Source organism: Physeter macrocephalus, chromosome 7 (genome assembly GCF_002837175.3).
Source record: "Physeter macrocephalus isolate SW-GA chromosome 7, ASM283717v5, whole genome shotgun sequence".
Classification (NCBI taxonomy): domain Eukaryota; kingdom Metazoa; phylum Chordata; class Mammalia; order Artiodactyla; family Physeteridae; genus Physeter; species Physeter macrocephalus.
The window spans coordinates 103,598,266-103,612,792 of NC_041220.1; positions in this window are offsets into that span (position 1 = coordinate 103,598,266).

The window sequence follows — 14,527 nt, forward strand, 5'->3', positions numbered from 1 at the left end:
AAGGCCCCCGGTCCGTGGCCTCAGTCGGGAAAACACTGAAACCCAGGCCCGGGCTACTTTCAATATCACCGCAGCAGATAGGCCGCCTCGCCCTCCTCCTCCGCCTGCGAGCTTTCCCAGCCTTGGACCCTCCGGCCTTGGCACCCCAAAGGCCTTGGCCGGGCTTATGCTACACCTCAGCCCGGAGGGGGCAGAGAGTCGCAACAAAGGCTTTACGAAGCGATTCCCGCTTCTGGAAACAGTGAGACGCCAAGGGAAAAGCAAACGCCCTCAGGAGATGCACACCCTAGCCCCCAAGTCCAACTACCTTCCAAAGGATTCCCGCAATCATTTTGTTTCTTTCTGACATGTTTTTAAAATTCCACTTTAATTTCATCATTAATCATGAATGCATTTTCCTTATAGAAAGTTAGAAGTTTTCCAATAATGCTAGAATCCCTTCTCTTCTCTCCAGAGATCGCCATTACTGAGGGGTTATTTTTTTGGCGGGGACAGGGTTTTTTTCCCCTTCTGAAAACGTCAGTTGTTTGTGGCTGCATCCTAAGACGGTAGTTTGCTCTCCATCCTTGCGGATTTGGAATCCAGAGGACTGGGAACTTTCTTCCGTAGGCCAGTCGGCGCCCCTTCCCTTCCTCGTCCCCTCTCCGGCTCCCAGCCTGAGTCAGTTCTACTGGGCTGGCTCGAGTCGTTCGGGAAAAATGACTCAAACGAATTCAGTTTGACGCGTATTGTTGCAGTTTCACTCTGAGCTGCTCCGAGGCTGGCGTTGGCGCGAACGCCGTTAAGATCTGATTCCAAGAGCTGGAGGCAGCCTCCGGGTCCAGCCCACCCTCCGAGGATTTCCCACCGCATTTCGTGACCCAAGATGTATGTCTTTACCTGGACCCCAGGCCGCAAATGCGGCTCCTGTTGGGAATTTTCGGTATTACTTTCTTCGTTTCCTTTTCCTTCTCTACTCCCACCCCCGCCCTTTCTTTGAAGATGAGAAAGTTCTTCTTTCTGCCCGCCCTGCTTCCTGTCCAAGGGGATCTTCCTTCATCCACTCCCTGCGACCCTGGGCCCCGCTGAGCCCTCTGGGCCTTCTCAGGACCTGGTTGCAAGGAGCAGTTGTCACCTGAGTCAGGTAGACTTTTGGCTTCATCCTTCTCAATCCCTTTCAGCCCTTAGTGAATCTCAGACCTGGCCTTAAAGATCACTGGGTTCGACCCACACACTTAGATGGGGGAGCAATGGCTGGGAAAGGGGACAGAACACTCTGTGACCCGTGCAGAAATCAGTTCCAAGGAATCAGGCTTAGACTAAAAATCTTCCTCTGGATAACAAATTTGGGATGATAAGGCTACCAAATGTCACTGATGTTTTGTGTGTGTGTGTGTGTGTGTGTGTGTGTGTGTGTGTGTGTGTGTGTAAAACTCAAACTCCCGACCTGTTCACCATGGCGATCCCAAGCCGCGTCTCACTCAAAGTGACTTGATTTGAGGGGTTCATGGACCCCCGGAGAGTATCTCTAAAGAGCTGGGTCAAGCAGGGAGAGTTTGGGGATAGATTCCATTTAAGAAAATAAAGGGCTTCCGGGCCACAGCGAATCCCGCTCCTCCACTCTAGCAAGGAAAAGAGGGTGACAACGAATCTGACTTCATTTGAGAAGGTCAGAAGAGAGCTCAGTACACGATGTCCCCGCGCCTCTGAGAGGCAACTTAGTGGTAGCGGTGCCCCGACCCCCGAGAGGCTGGGCCCGAGGAGGAGCGGCTTCTAGGGGAGCGGGAAACTGGCAGAGTGTGTCCGAGCCACACCGAGCATCCCACAGAGGCAGGACCTCATCCACGGCCTGCAGACGTCCGCGGGGTGGGGGCCCCAACTGGCCACCAGAGCTCGGTCCGGCCAGGCCGATACTCCACCCGCGTTTCATCACCAGGAGAAAGGTAGAAACCGACCTCTCTCAAGTCCACGGAATTCACCTCGCCTTATAGAAAGGCTCCTGCCTCGGGGAAAGCTGAGCAGTGGGGAGAATCACACATTCCCGGGAACCAGAACACTGGTGGAGCAGCTTCTGGGCCCGGAGGAGTGGAGGGGAGCGAGGCAGACCCGTGCTGGGGCTCAGGCCTATGCCGAGGAGCTGCAGGGCTTCAGTCTTGCAGGCCACCAACCTCCTCCCGGCTAACAGTCTTCGTTGGGAACCACATCGAGCTCCGTGGGGCCTGCTGGACACAGCATATGCTTGAAAGAGCTGAGGGCAGGCGGGGCGGATTGATGCATCGCAGGTGTAGCCGCGCTACTGTAGAAGTCAGGCCACCAGTGAAAGTGTGAAGGCCGCACCGCCAGCGGCCAAGGAAACAGGAGCAGAGGCCGGAAGGAGCAGCCAAGCAATACATACCACCACCAATAACAATGATAACAATAACTATAACTCTATTCCTTTGTCTGGGACATTACAAGTGAAAAAGTGCTTCCTGCATCCTGTCCCTCGGTAGTTCCTTGAGGCCGCCTTTTAGCTGGGTGGACATGACCTCCATTTTGCAAGTGGGGAAACTGAGGCTCAAAGATGCAATGTGACTTGCCCAAAGTCACAGGCCATTAAGAGACCAAGTCAGAGTCATTCAAAGATTAGATGCATATTTTAGGATTTGAGGCAGCAGGGTGAATTGTCCTTCAGCTTCAGAGCTAGCATTCCCCACGTTTGGTTTCAGGGTGGTTGGATCACAAGAGGGTGGGTGTGCTTTTAAAACCATTAAGCACTGTGCAGCTGGTGTGGACTCATTATTATTGTTGCCATGATTATTATTATTATGAACTTCTGGGCAATGCTGATTTGGCTGATCTTAAACAATCTTCCTTGAACTCCTGCATCCTTCAGAGGTTTCTAAGTGCTCTGTGGTGTGCTCCACGAAGGGGCCCTCAGAGGGATAGATAACCTGGGCCTCCTCCAGTTTTCGAGTCTCCTGATAAATATGTTTTTGAAATGAAGAAATGCCAAAACAGGGTTGTAAAAAGTGTATTATATTGTAAATGGTTACATCATGTAATAAATTTTTTTCCCCTGTAGTCACACATAGAAGTTATTCAACATAAACTGGGTCGTTAAAAATCATTAAAGCATTTATTAAAAAAAAAAAAAAGATTACAAGCGGGGTGGTCCAGTGCGGGATCCAGGTTAAGTTGAACAATGAACTTATTTCAAACCTGTTGGGTGTATGAAGGAAGGGTCGAAAGTCCAAATTTAGGGCAATTCACGAATGTGAGAACTGCGGCAAACGGCCCTGCAGCCCCGCAGTCCTCCCGAAGCGCTGTCATTACTGTTGAAGTTTTTGGCTTTGAATCGGGCAGGGAAAGGCAGGAGCGTGGCTTCTGACCGACCCGGAGCTGACCCGGAACCCGCGGCGTGGGCGAACAGCCCCTTTCTATTCCTATTGGAATGTCAAGTTCAAAGGGGATATTCGGTAGCCGCGGGGGCGCCACCCCGGAGCCTCCAGCGAGGTAAGCTCTGTGCTGGGCTTCAAGTTCCCCCTACGCTTGCGTGAGTGTGCGTGACACACGCACCCGCGCAAGGCCCGCGCTCTCTCACACTCTTCCACCTACAAGCGTCCGGGTTTTCTCCCTCCGCGCCCCCGCCCACAATCCCGGGTGCGGCCCGCAGCCGGGCGGTTAGTGCGCCAGCGAAGCCAAGAGCTCGTGGTCTCTGCACAGGCCTCACGGTCTCCGGCGAGCGCCTGCATCCCTCCCTGCTGTTTTTGCAATTGCAACTTTAGTTTTTGGCGTGAGGATCAGCGTAGGGGTTGCTCAAGGCCTCGGGGCTTCTTGGTGAGTCCTTTCCGGCTCGGCCCCCTCCCATCGCCACATTCAGGCCTCCTGGCTGAGCAGCGCTCCCTATGACTTGGACGTGCGCCCCGCCCCGGCACTTAGGGAAATCCCGGCCCTGGAAATCTGGGATGCACAAGGTGAGAGCTTCTCTCTCCAGCCTGCATATTCGAGCGTGAGAAGTGGTCAAATCGGGCTCAATGGCCCCATAGATCCATAAAGTGATTCTGCTTCGGACTTGGAGTCCACAGGTGAGAAGCAGCTCTGCCACTCACTTCAATCTTAGGAAATTAATTTCTTTTCTCAGAATCTCTGTTTTAAAAATTAAATAAAGAAGAAGAAGAAGGAAAGAAAAGAGAGTTGTGAGATGCTCCTTCAGGCTTCTGGGTAGTGTTTGGGGTGTACACTCACCCCCGGCTTGAAGTGGAAGTAAGGACAAAGCCTTTCTATATTTTACTTTAAATAATGCCATCCCCTTTATAAGCAGGTTTTTTTTAGGGGGTGGAGTTGTTTTATTTTTACAAAGAATTTGGGTTCCCCAAGATGCTGTCTACAGGCCTCCCCAAGGTCCTTATCTTTGGGCCTCCTTTATCTGCTTCCCCGGCCTGGGTGGTCAGCTGTTTTGAAAAGTCCAGCTTTTCCGATGCGAGGACTTCTCCCCACCCAGTAAGCTTGGGAGGGAGACCTGAGGCTATTCTGCTTCTGTGGCCGCGCTGAGCTCCAGAGAGTCCCCTGTCCTTGGATGGAAACCACGACGCGTTAAGAAAAAAAAAAAATTAATGCCACAAGTGTTTTCTCTCCCGTGGTCCACCAGAAAGCAAGGGTGAGCGGCACGCTGTAAAACAAGAGCCAGTAAAGCCGCTTATTTTAATAAGCTTATTAACATTTTTGAATGGCTTCCCTTGTGCGCTCCGAGGCCCCCTCGGTGGCGTGGTAGAGCTGCGCGGCCGGGATTTTGACGCACGGAGAAGCATACCCGCGCGCCTTGCCGCCGCTCTTGGCACCGGGGGCTGGCGGGGCGGGGGTGGCTGGGCGGCGCCCACAGTGTCAACTCTGGACCTGGGCGTCCCCGGCTTGTCCACGTCTTGCTGCGTGCCCTTAGCAAGACTGCGGCCTTCGGAGGATACAGGGCTGCGTGGGTTCAGAGGTTGCAAGGGAGCTTTCGAGACCCTAGATGTGACCCCGAATTGTACCCACAGCTTCGAAGGAGCTGGAAGATCTGAGGGTTTGTCCCGCTTTATCACATTTGTGCTTTGTTTTTGCAAAGGGTGCTGATGGAATTGATATTCGTCCCTGCACAGGTGTCGAGCGTATTCCTGCTGGCGTGGGCCGGTGTCTGGGCTTGGTCCAGCACATCCTGGACCCGGTGTAGGGATGTCACCAGGGTGACTGACTTCCAGGAATTCTTCCTCCTTAAGGAGGCCCGGGACGCTGCCCCTTCTTTCCGGGAGAAGTTGAGCGACTGTCCTTGGCCCCTGGGACCGTGGGAAACGAAACTAGAGACACACAGAGACAGGTGGTGAGAAAGAGTAGAGAAGAGACGCGCGTGGACACAGGGCAGGTGAGAGAAAAAGCGGGCTCAACCGAAGCCCTCGCCAGGCGGCGAAGTGCTCAGTGTCTTTCAGGTCTCAACTTACAGATCTCAGGCCTTCCCCGGCAACCCTCCCCGCAAGTTTCGATTAAAAATCCCTTCGAAGTCCATCCCACCGTCCCGGTCCTTATTACTTGCTACAGTGATAAGTGATATTGGGCCCAGTGTCATGCTCCGGCATAGTCTGGCCTGGCCTAGCAACCCTCGGGAAGTTGGAGCCGGGAGGGCTTGCGCCCGCGGTGTCCCTAAATGCCCAGTGCAGAGCCTGTCTCTCTGTGACGTTCAATACGTACTTACTGGCCGGACTCATGAATAAGGACCAAGATCCTCAGCTTTGTCCTTGTCTGTCCCCTCCACACCCCACCTGCACCTCAGGATCTGAGCGCCTGGCCACAGGCGCCCGCGCAAAGCTAGCGGAGGACAGGAGGGCCAGCGGAGCTTTCCTGAACTTTGCTAAGTTCTTTTCTCCCGGCTGGCTGAGTGCAGGCCCTGGGGAAAGGCCGAGCGTGAGAGCCGGCGTGCCTTGGGGTCAAGTTATGCCGCCTCAGGCTCAAGATTCTTCCTGGAGCCTGGGCAGCCCGCTTAGCTGCCAGCAAACTCCAGAACGCGTCTCAACCTCAGATTTGATCGTATTAAAATGCACATAAAATCTGACCAGCTAAGGGCTGACAAAACCAGGGCCCTGAATAAACGTTCCGTTTCTGGTTTATATGGGTGGGTGGGTGGGGAATGGTCCAGTTTCGGAATTGGACAGATGCTGTAGTTGGAGAGGGCCGGCTGGCCGGCAGAGCGCAGAGAACCGGGCGGGGGCGCGGGAAGGGGGGATGCGGAGAACACCCTTGGAGAGGTACAGGCGGTGGATCAGGTGGCAGGACTGAGCCCTCAGCGGCCCTTGGCAGAGGGGCTTCTCGAGACGCTTAGGGGTGAGCCCGGGCTAAGGCCCCGGGGCGCGGTTGACAGTGCTCCTAGTTGGGATAGAGGCTTTCCAGCGACTGTCCTAGCTCTTTGGACTCCCAGCTCAGGGCCTGGCACATAGTAAGCACTCAAAAGTTTTTAGATTCCTACTGTATTGTACTTTATGCTTCAAGAGCGGATTCTCTGGGCCACTTCTGTTGAATCTCAAGGCAGGTAGTTCTGGTTCCGTGAGAAGGCACAGGGGTGGGAGAAGATGGTGAGTCCAGGAGCGCTCAGCTGGAAGGGCCAAACCCAGGCTGAGATCTTTTTGATTCTTCAGAAGGGAAGGCAGTGAGAGCTTCCTCTTGAAAAACCCGGTAGGAACAGAGCGTGGATTTGGAACCAGGCCCTTCATGAATATCGGGCTTAAGCTTCACTGCCAAAAATATGGATAATTACCCCCCCCACACACCCTACCCCTGGCACTGAGAATCTAAGAGCCCCGTGCTTCCTGGGCAGTAGGTGCCAGGAACAGCTCATAGCCTAACTGATAGTAAGTTTTGCAAAGTTAAACAAGGACATTTACCATTTAAAAAAATTATCTACAGAGATGGTAAGGGGTGGACAGGGAGTGTTGAGAGGTAGTAAAAATCACCAAATGAGTAAGAACAGTCAACCCCTAATGGAAACTTCTGAGACAACAGGTTCTGTGCATCCTTTGCAACTGCAGTTATGGTTTTTAAATAAATTCAATACATAGACTTTTAAGGTTTAGAAAAGGGATACATTAATCTGCTTTCCAGTGGGTTCCTTCTGTCCACAAGAACTTGCAGAAGAATTTCTTTAAAATAATTCTTTCCTAAGGTGTGCATTATTTATTTGATTAACAATAATTGTTTTCCATGCCATGCTGGTACTCATGTTTGTGGGAAGCTGGTGTCCTGCCTTCTGGTGGTTCAATCCTGAGGAGAATGCACCCCCAGAACATGCCTGGGAAGACCCCCACAGGATACATACAGAGGGCAACGGGGGTCCTATCCTTCCCAGGTGCTGGGCCAGGAAGGACCGCGAAAGAAAGCTCCCAGGGGAATCCTAAACATAGAGTTTGGGGCGGGGGGCGGTGAAGAGAAAAATCTTTGTTGTGGAACGGCTGTCTGACCTTCTCTTTTTCCTTTTTTCTGTCCTCATTCATTCATTTGTTCAAATATTCAGCATTATTTGTTAGGTGCCTACTTTGTGCCAGGGATACAGAGGAGAAAGGCCCCGCCCTGGTGGAGTTTACCGTCCAGTGGGAGACTGGGATAGAAGTGCTAAAAGGAAAATTAAGCAGGCTGTGTGTTAGCACGGAAGAGTGCAGGGTATTATTTGGGAGGCTAGTCAAGGAAGGTCACTGAAATGTCAAATATTTTCAGGAGCGCTCACGGTGCGCGCCGATCGCTAGGGCTGGGTCGCTGCCTTTCAGACTCCATGACAGGGTCCCTATTCCGGGCTAAGTCTCTGTCCCTTCTTTTCAGGTCCTTTCGGAGCCTTCCCTACTTTGCGTGTGCGTGGGGGCGGAGACCAGGCCGAGAGCTCTGAGTGCCCTTTTAAACACCCGCTCTATTCCGGGAGGCCTGCGGGAGGGTCTGGGAGGAGCAGCCCCGAGATCCGAGCGCCCTCGGGAGTCAGTGTCTGAGGTCCCCGATCACTAGCGCGCTGAGCCGCTGGAAACTCCGAGAAGTTTCAGGAGGAGCTGGGGGGCAGCTTCTCCTTCTTCCCAGACAGAAGCCCTCCAAGCCTGCGCGGGCCAATCACCGTCCTGGTAACCGGCGCTTTATTTAGCGCTTAATCTGTTTGCGCTTAAACCGTTTCCTTAAGTGCTTTACGTGAATTATTTCATTCATTATTCCAGGCAGCTCGATTACAGCTACCCGACGTTGGGGATCGACCCTAAGCTGCGGCTCTCGTTGGAGAAGCTGGGGTTCGAACTAGACTGTCTGGCTCCAAACTACTCAGCGCTGGCCACATTTCCGTTCTGTTCCCCACCGCAGAGTCGCGGTGATGAGGATCCCATTTACAGAGAAGGAAAATGAGGCCCGGAGAGAGTAAGCTCAGTCAGGAGCCGAGCTGAATGCTTGACGTTCCTTAGCTCATTTCATTAGCACAACCTCTCTGAGAAGCGGAATTCGCGCGCCGGTAGCAAAGGAAGAAAGAGAACTCGATAAGGGACGGTTGGTTGGCCTTGGCTGTGCAGGTCGAAATGGCAGCGTGGTGTTAAGGCTTTGGAGGCAGGGCTAGCCTTGGCTCATGCTTCTGCTTTTTCCCAGCTTCCAGGCCTTTGGACGAGTTCCCTAACCTCTGGCCCTCAGTTTCTCCATCAGAACAATGGAGACATAGGTTTGCTGGGAGATAAAAGGAGATAATGTAGGCAAAGCCCTTAGAGTTGGTTCTGGCATAACAGCAAATTCTCAGCAGTGATAAGGGTTCGAGGCTGAACAGGAACCTGCCTTCCTAGACTCTCACCCTGGTCTTTCCTCCCTTCTTTTCCATTTGCAAAAGGGGGAGAATTTCCCCCAAACTCATTATTACAGAAGCATCAGGAGATAGTCAATTGCCTTTTTGTCTTCAGTGGATCTGAGACACAGACTGTAGAGGAAGGCTTCTTAATCCAGGCTCCATTTACTCTGTTCCTCTCCTTGGTGACAGTGTGATTCCTGGCAACATAATGGATCCTTGTGGGCTGGTGGCTGGCACAGGCCCTGGGAAGGGTGGAGGACTCCACACCCCTTTTCCTACGCATTTTGATAGGGAGTGGTGTATAACATCTACTGAAGGCACATCAGTTGCTGTGCATTCACCCCTCCCCATTTTTTGAAGATTCTGGCTTCCTTTCTCAGGGCCTGATTGGAAAGAGCTTCTCAGCTTTGTTCACTCAACCCCAGTCTCCGACCCCTCCCAACAAACACTGCAGCCCCCATCACCAAGGTCCCCAGAAGCAGAGACAGGGAGCTCCAGGAAGGGTAAAGGGGTCTCACAGGTCCAAAGCACGTCTACTGCTCTGCTCTGCTCTGACCATAGTTGATCTTGTTTCATCCTCAGGAGAATCCCATGAAGTGGGCGGGATTATCTCTCCTTTACAGATACGGGAGCAAAGTTCAGGAGGGTCAAGTGACTAGGGCAGGGTCACACAGCTTGCAAGGGTTGAGCAGGGAACTCGCCCATGGGGCCTATAGGACTTCAGAGGTTCCAGCTACTGCCTGCGACACCTACATGCCCCACTCCCACTCCTAGGGTGGGGTCTGGCACTGGGCAAAGGAGGAGGAATCCCGTGGGGAGCGAAGAAAGGGGTATTAATTCTCTGGGCGGTTTCCTATTAAGAAAACACCTCGCTCTGGCCTGCTTCTTCCCAGGGGCCGCTGCTCGGCCTCCTGAAGGCGAGGCCTGTATATTTGTAGTTTGATTCCGCCCGTCAAGGCTAATTTCTCCCCACAACTTAATGGACTCGGCTTGACATGCGTAATGATTCCTAATCACGAACATTATTTTCGCTAGCGCGGAGACATGTTCCAGTTGTTGTGACAGATCGCGTTTCAGCCATAATGACGGAAAATTACCATTTCTAATTCTCCGGTTTTTGACACCTAAATCCACAGACCATATGTGGCAGCGGGAACTCTGGGCCCCTCGGTCCTCCCTCCCCGCCATGGCAGAGATCTTGCGGTGCGGTGCTTCCACCCACCCCCCTGGGCCGCGCCCAAAGGGGTGGAGCGGCAGAGGCCCTTGGGATGGACCCGTCTTTTCTGGCTCCTCAGCCTTCCGGCCCCTCCCTCCAACATGAGATGCCCAACCACTGATGACAAAAACTGGAACTTGGAAGGGGCCTCAGAGACTCATGCATTTTCAGGGACCCGTTTTACAGATGGGGACACAGAGGGGAATGCAGCTAGTCCAATATCTCATGGCTGGTAATTGGAGGCTAAGCTTTTCTCAGAACCGTTCCTGGAGTTCCCTAGCAGTGAATGTCCCTCAGCCGTCGAGAGGAGAGGGAGACCTGGCTTGTTCCTTTATTTGCAAGCCTCAAAACCATCAGAGAGGCAAAGCTTTCTAGGGAAAATTGATGAGAGCTAGCGCAGAGGAAAAAGTTGAGGTACAGAGAGGTTAAGTAAATTGCCCCAGATCACAGCCCTGGTAGAGATGGAGTTGGGCCCAACGCCACTGCTCTTAACTTCTTTCTAAGGTGCCACAATTCACCTTGACCTCTCACCCACCGTAGGTGTGAGGAAATTGAGGCCAGCAGGCAAAAAGCTGAAGCCAAGACGCCCATGTCCATGCCCAGGTCTTGCTCACTTTAGAGGCCCCCGGGAGGGATGCAGCGAACCCCACCATTGGCCAACACTCTCCAGCCTGCCTCAGGAGTCACTTCTGCACGCCCCCCAAACCCCACTTCAGGCATGAGTCAGAGCGAGGCCCTGAGGATAGAAAAGGGAAGAGATAGAACCTCCACCAGGGGTTCACAGTGAAAACTGCTCATCACACAGGCCTGTGGGACCTAATAGTGACCAATGCGCTTTGTTCTAGGGAAGCAGGAAGGTTCATGGGGCACGAGGAGTGTCTGCTCAGAATTTACTAATCCTGCCTTGGGACTATGTCACAGAACCTCAGATTCATCATCCTCTGTAAGACCACGGTGAAAATGCCCACCTCCGAAAATGGTTGCGAAGTTGGTAAAGGCCTCCTGTCTAGGCACTGGGGACCTTTGCAGCGGCTCCATCCCACTCAGTCCCTAGAAGCCCCTGTGCCACACCCACGGTGATGGCTGGGGGAATGCTGCCAGTGCTAAGGGGCGGACCCCAATCAGGCAAGGAAGTCGCGAGCTTTCTTAAAGGGTTCGCTGAATCCCTGAAGGTTATCTGTCGTCCGTGGGAGGCCCTGAGCTGAGGGTGACGCGAGCGCGCAGAGGAGGTCGCGGGCGAGTCCTGGGCTCTCTGCGAAGTCCGCTCTGCGAGTAACCGCGTGAGTTTGCGGTTCTAAGCGCGCTCCTCCTAGCGCAGAAGCAGCGATGACCCAGCAGAGTCAACCAGACCAGGAACCCAACCCGGAAACGGAGAACTGGAGAAGAGAAATGACACGCCAAGGTCTGAAAGCGGGGCGCGGGTCTCCGCCTCCACGTCGCCCCATTCCCGCTATCCATGCGCCAGCTGGCCCTGGAGCGGTGCCTCCCCCTGGCGTCTGCCCCACGGTCCCACGCGGATGGCACCACGCAGCGCGCCTTTTCCTGCGCCCAAGGTGTGCTGGGACCACGCTCTGTCACTACCACACCCTCGATTGTTGTTTCCAACTCAACGTCTTCGGAGTGCCCTGGGAGGCGGTGGAGTATAAATGCTAAAGTAGCTGGCTTCTCTGTAACACCTACCCCACCCTACACCCCAAAGTCCGCCTTTGTTGGTTAAAAAGAAATGTCTTGGGAATACATTTTTTGGATACAAATAAGTTGGAGGCTTCCACGGAAGGAGGCTGAAGATAATTAGCTATCAGGATAAACTAGGAGCCTTGCTCACACCCTTGGTCGGCTTGAAGCCAAAGTGCTCACGTCCATGGAGATTCTGGGTTTCAGTTCCTTACTAAAAGTGAAAGAATAACAGATTCCCCACCCCCCACCCCACCACCACCTTCCACAACAGAGAGCGCAAAGGAAAGGATGTTCATGAAAGGATTTTGTAACCAGAGGGTATGCAAAGAGCCTGTGTTTGTAGTTATCTACAGGGGCTGCCCAGAGGCTGTGGGGAGCCCTCTTGGCCTTCCTGTCATTCAGGCTCCAGGCACAATCTGCATGGCTGCTCAAACCTACAAGAGTTGCATTGTCTGTTAATTTTACCAACTTGGAGACTGAGGCTTAAGGGAGTGTCTCTCCTCTTTTCTTTAGGTGCTTGAAGCTTTAGCTCAGCAGAGAAACTCCATCAGAGAGGCCATCACTCTAATTGGGAAGAAAAACGATGGCAGATAGTGGTGCAAAGACCTCTGAGCAAAGGGATCTTCCATTTTCGAATCCAGTACAGAATCATTTACAGGCCAGAGTACCTGGGAGTCAAACTCAACTCTTCATTTTACTGGCTGCATGACACTGACTTCAGTATGGTCAACTGTAATTGAGGGTAGCAATAGAACCTACCTCACAGGGTTTTGCTGAGCCTTTAATGAGTTAAAACTTGGAAATGGCTTAGAATAGTGCCTGGTATATAGTAAGTGCTCAGTTACTGGTGTCTGGCATATAGTAACCAATCAATACATGATAGCTGTTTTCAAAGACACCAGGGCTCACGTGGTAAGGAATCTCAGATCTTTGCCTGGATTTAAACAAACAAATATAGAAGCCATCACAGACCAATGGAACCTAAAGACATCTGCAAAGAGATGCTTCAAGTGTTGCCTAGAATGGCAATTTGGATGGTGGTCTCTCCAGTCAGGGGCCTGGATGTCAATTTCAGCTCTGCCACTTAATAGCCAGGTGACTTTAAACAAATAGATACTTAGTCTATTTGTGCCTCAGTTTCTTCTTTGTAAAATAAGTTTCAAAAGATAGATGTAACACATTTATCTCACTGCCTGACACTCCGTAAGAGATCAATATTGTTATCTCTTATTCCCTGTTGGTATATAAACTGCCCTTACCGACACTGCTAGTGGAGAGGGAGATGATGTAATTGGTTAATGCTCTGGTAACTGGGTGCGATTGCTCAGGGCCAAAGAGTTTAGGGATGATCTGAACTCAACACTGACATGACCACTGGGTGGCCTTGCCCCAGTCACAGCCTCTTTGAGCCGGCTGTCACCTCTGCAAGGAGGATAATGATTTTCGCTTCGCAGCAGAGGCTCCAGAATTTCCTAATAGGAAGGGCTCTGGGGTCTGGGGGCTTTGGAAGAGTGCCTTAAAGCAGTTCTGGCAGAACAAGCAGGCTCTTGACTTAGATTGGATGTATGCTTGTGATCCAGTGGAAGAGAGACTGCAGGCTTACTCTGCCCTTTGCTGCTCAGTTCATTCAAAGAGAACAAAATGCTATGCTAATGTTCCCATCTCAGGTCTGTGGGTGGGGCAGACAGGGTGGATTAAAGTCTGATTGAGTGGGGAACTTGCTGCTTAGTCCTTCATAAAATTCCAGCAGAAGGGCAGAATTCATCTGGGGTTCACAAACTCTTCTTCTAGAGGACAATCTTGATCAGAAATCCTGATCTAGGATTACTAGATCTTATGACCCACTTTTGATTTGCCTGCAAGGTACTAAAAGTCCCACAGGCTTCAGCAGCTATTTTGTAGATTTAGAATTAGAGCATGTAAAATGCTTGGCAATGTGCCTAGCATGCAGTACTGGAAAAATGGGAACCCTCTTTATCAAGGCAGATCATAAATGCCTGAAACGGCTTAAGCAGGACCTTCTGGGATATATTCACAAGAAGGCTCACGGTGCATTTTGAAGCGTTCCAGGAAGAAGCTTTGCAAGGCCTGTGGTACAACTTCTGTCCATTTCGCTAAGGACATCCTGAGGCTTAGAGACCTTTCCTACTGGAGTCTCCCTCAGATAGGAGGCTATCCTAGGGGTTCACTTCGGAAGAAGCTCGGCTCGCCCGAGTCTCTTGGCGCTTGCTCCTTGGCTCCCCGGTGCCCAGCGCCGATGCTCAAGAAGGCTAGGGAGAACTGTGCGGTAGCCCCACCTGCGGCTCCACTCGGGCGCTCTGCCTCTGCGCCAGCGGTTAGTTCTGGGGCATCTCGTACGCGTCGGGTGCCCGGTGCTCTGCTGGATCACCTTGGCTCATAGCCAGGACTCCGAGGCCTGGGAGAGCCAGCAGGATCTCTGTGGTTTCGTCTTTCCGGTCCTGCAGGCAGGGGCCAAGGGTTGGCAACCGTCCAAGCGCCTAGCTTGCGGGCTCCTCCATGCGTTCTTCACGTCTGCATCTCTTTGCTCTGATCCTTACAGAAAGGTTGTTGGCAAGTCGGGTGGACATCATGCTGCACTTTGAAACAGGATAATGAGAGTGACAGCTCACGATTTGTTGAGCTTTCGGTAGGGGCCAGCCACCATGACAAGCTGTCTATCTCTGCCCATTAAAACATTTGTCACACCTTTTCTATGAGGGATGCATCGTTATCATCCCTATTTTACAGTTAAGAGAACTGAGGTACAAATAACTGAATTTCTTTGTGGTCCTACAGTTAACCACGTGATGGAACCCGGATTTAAACCTTGGCAGCTCATGTCCGTAACCATGCCCCTA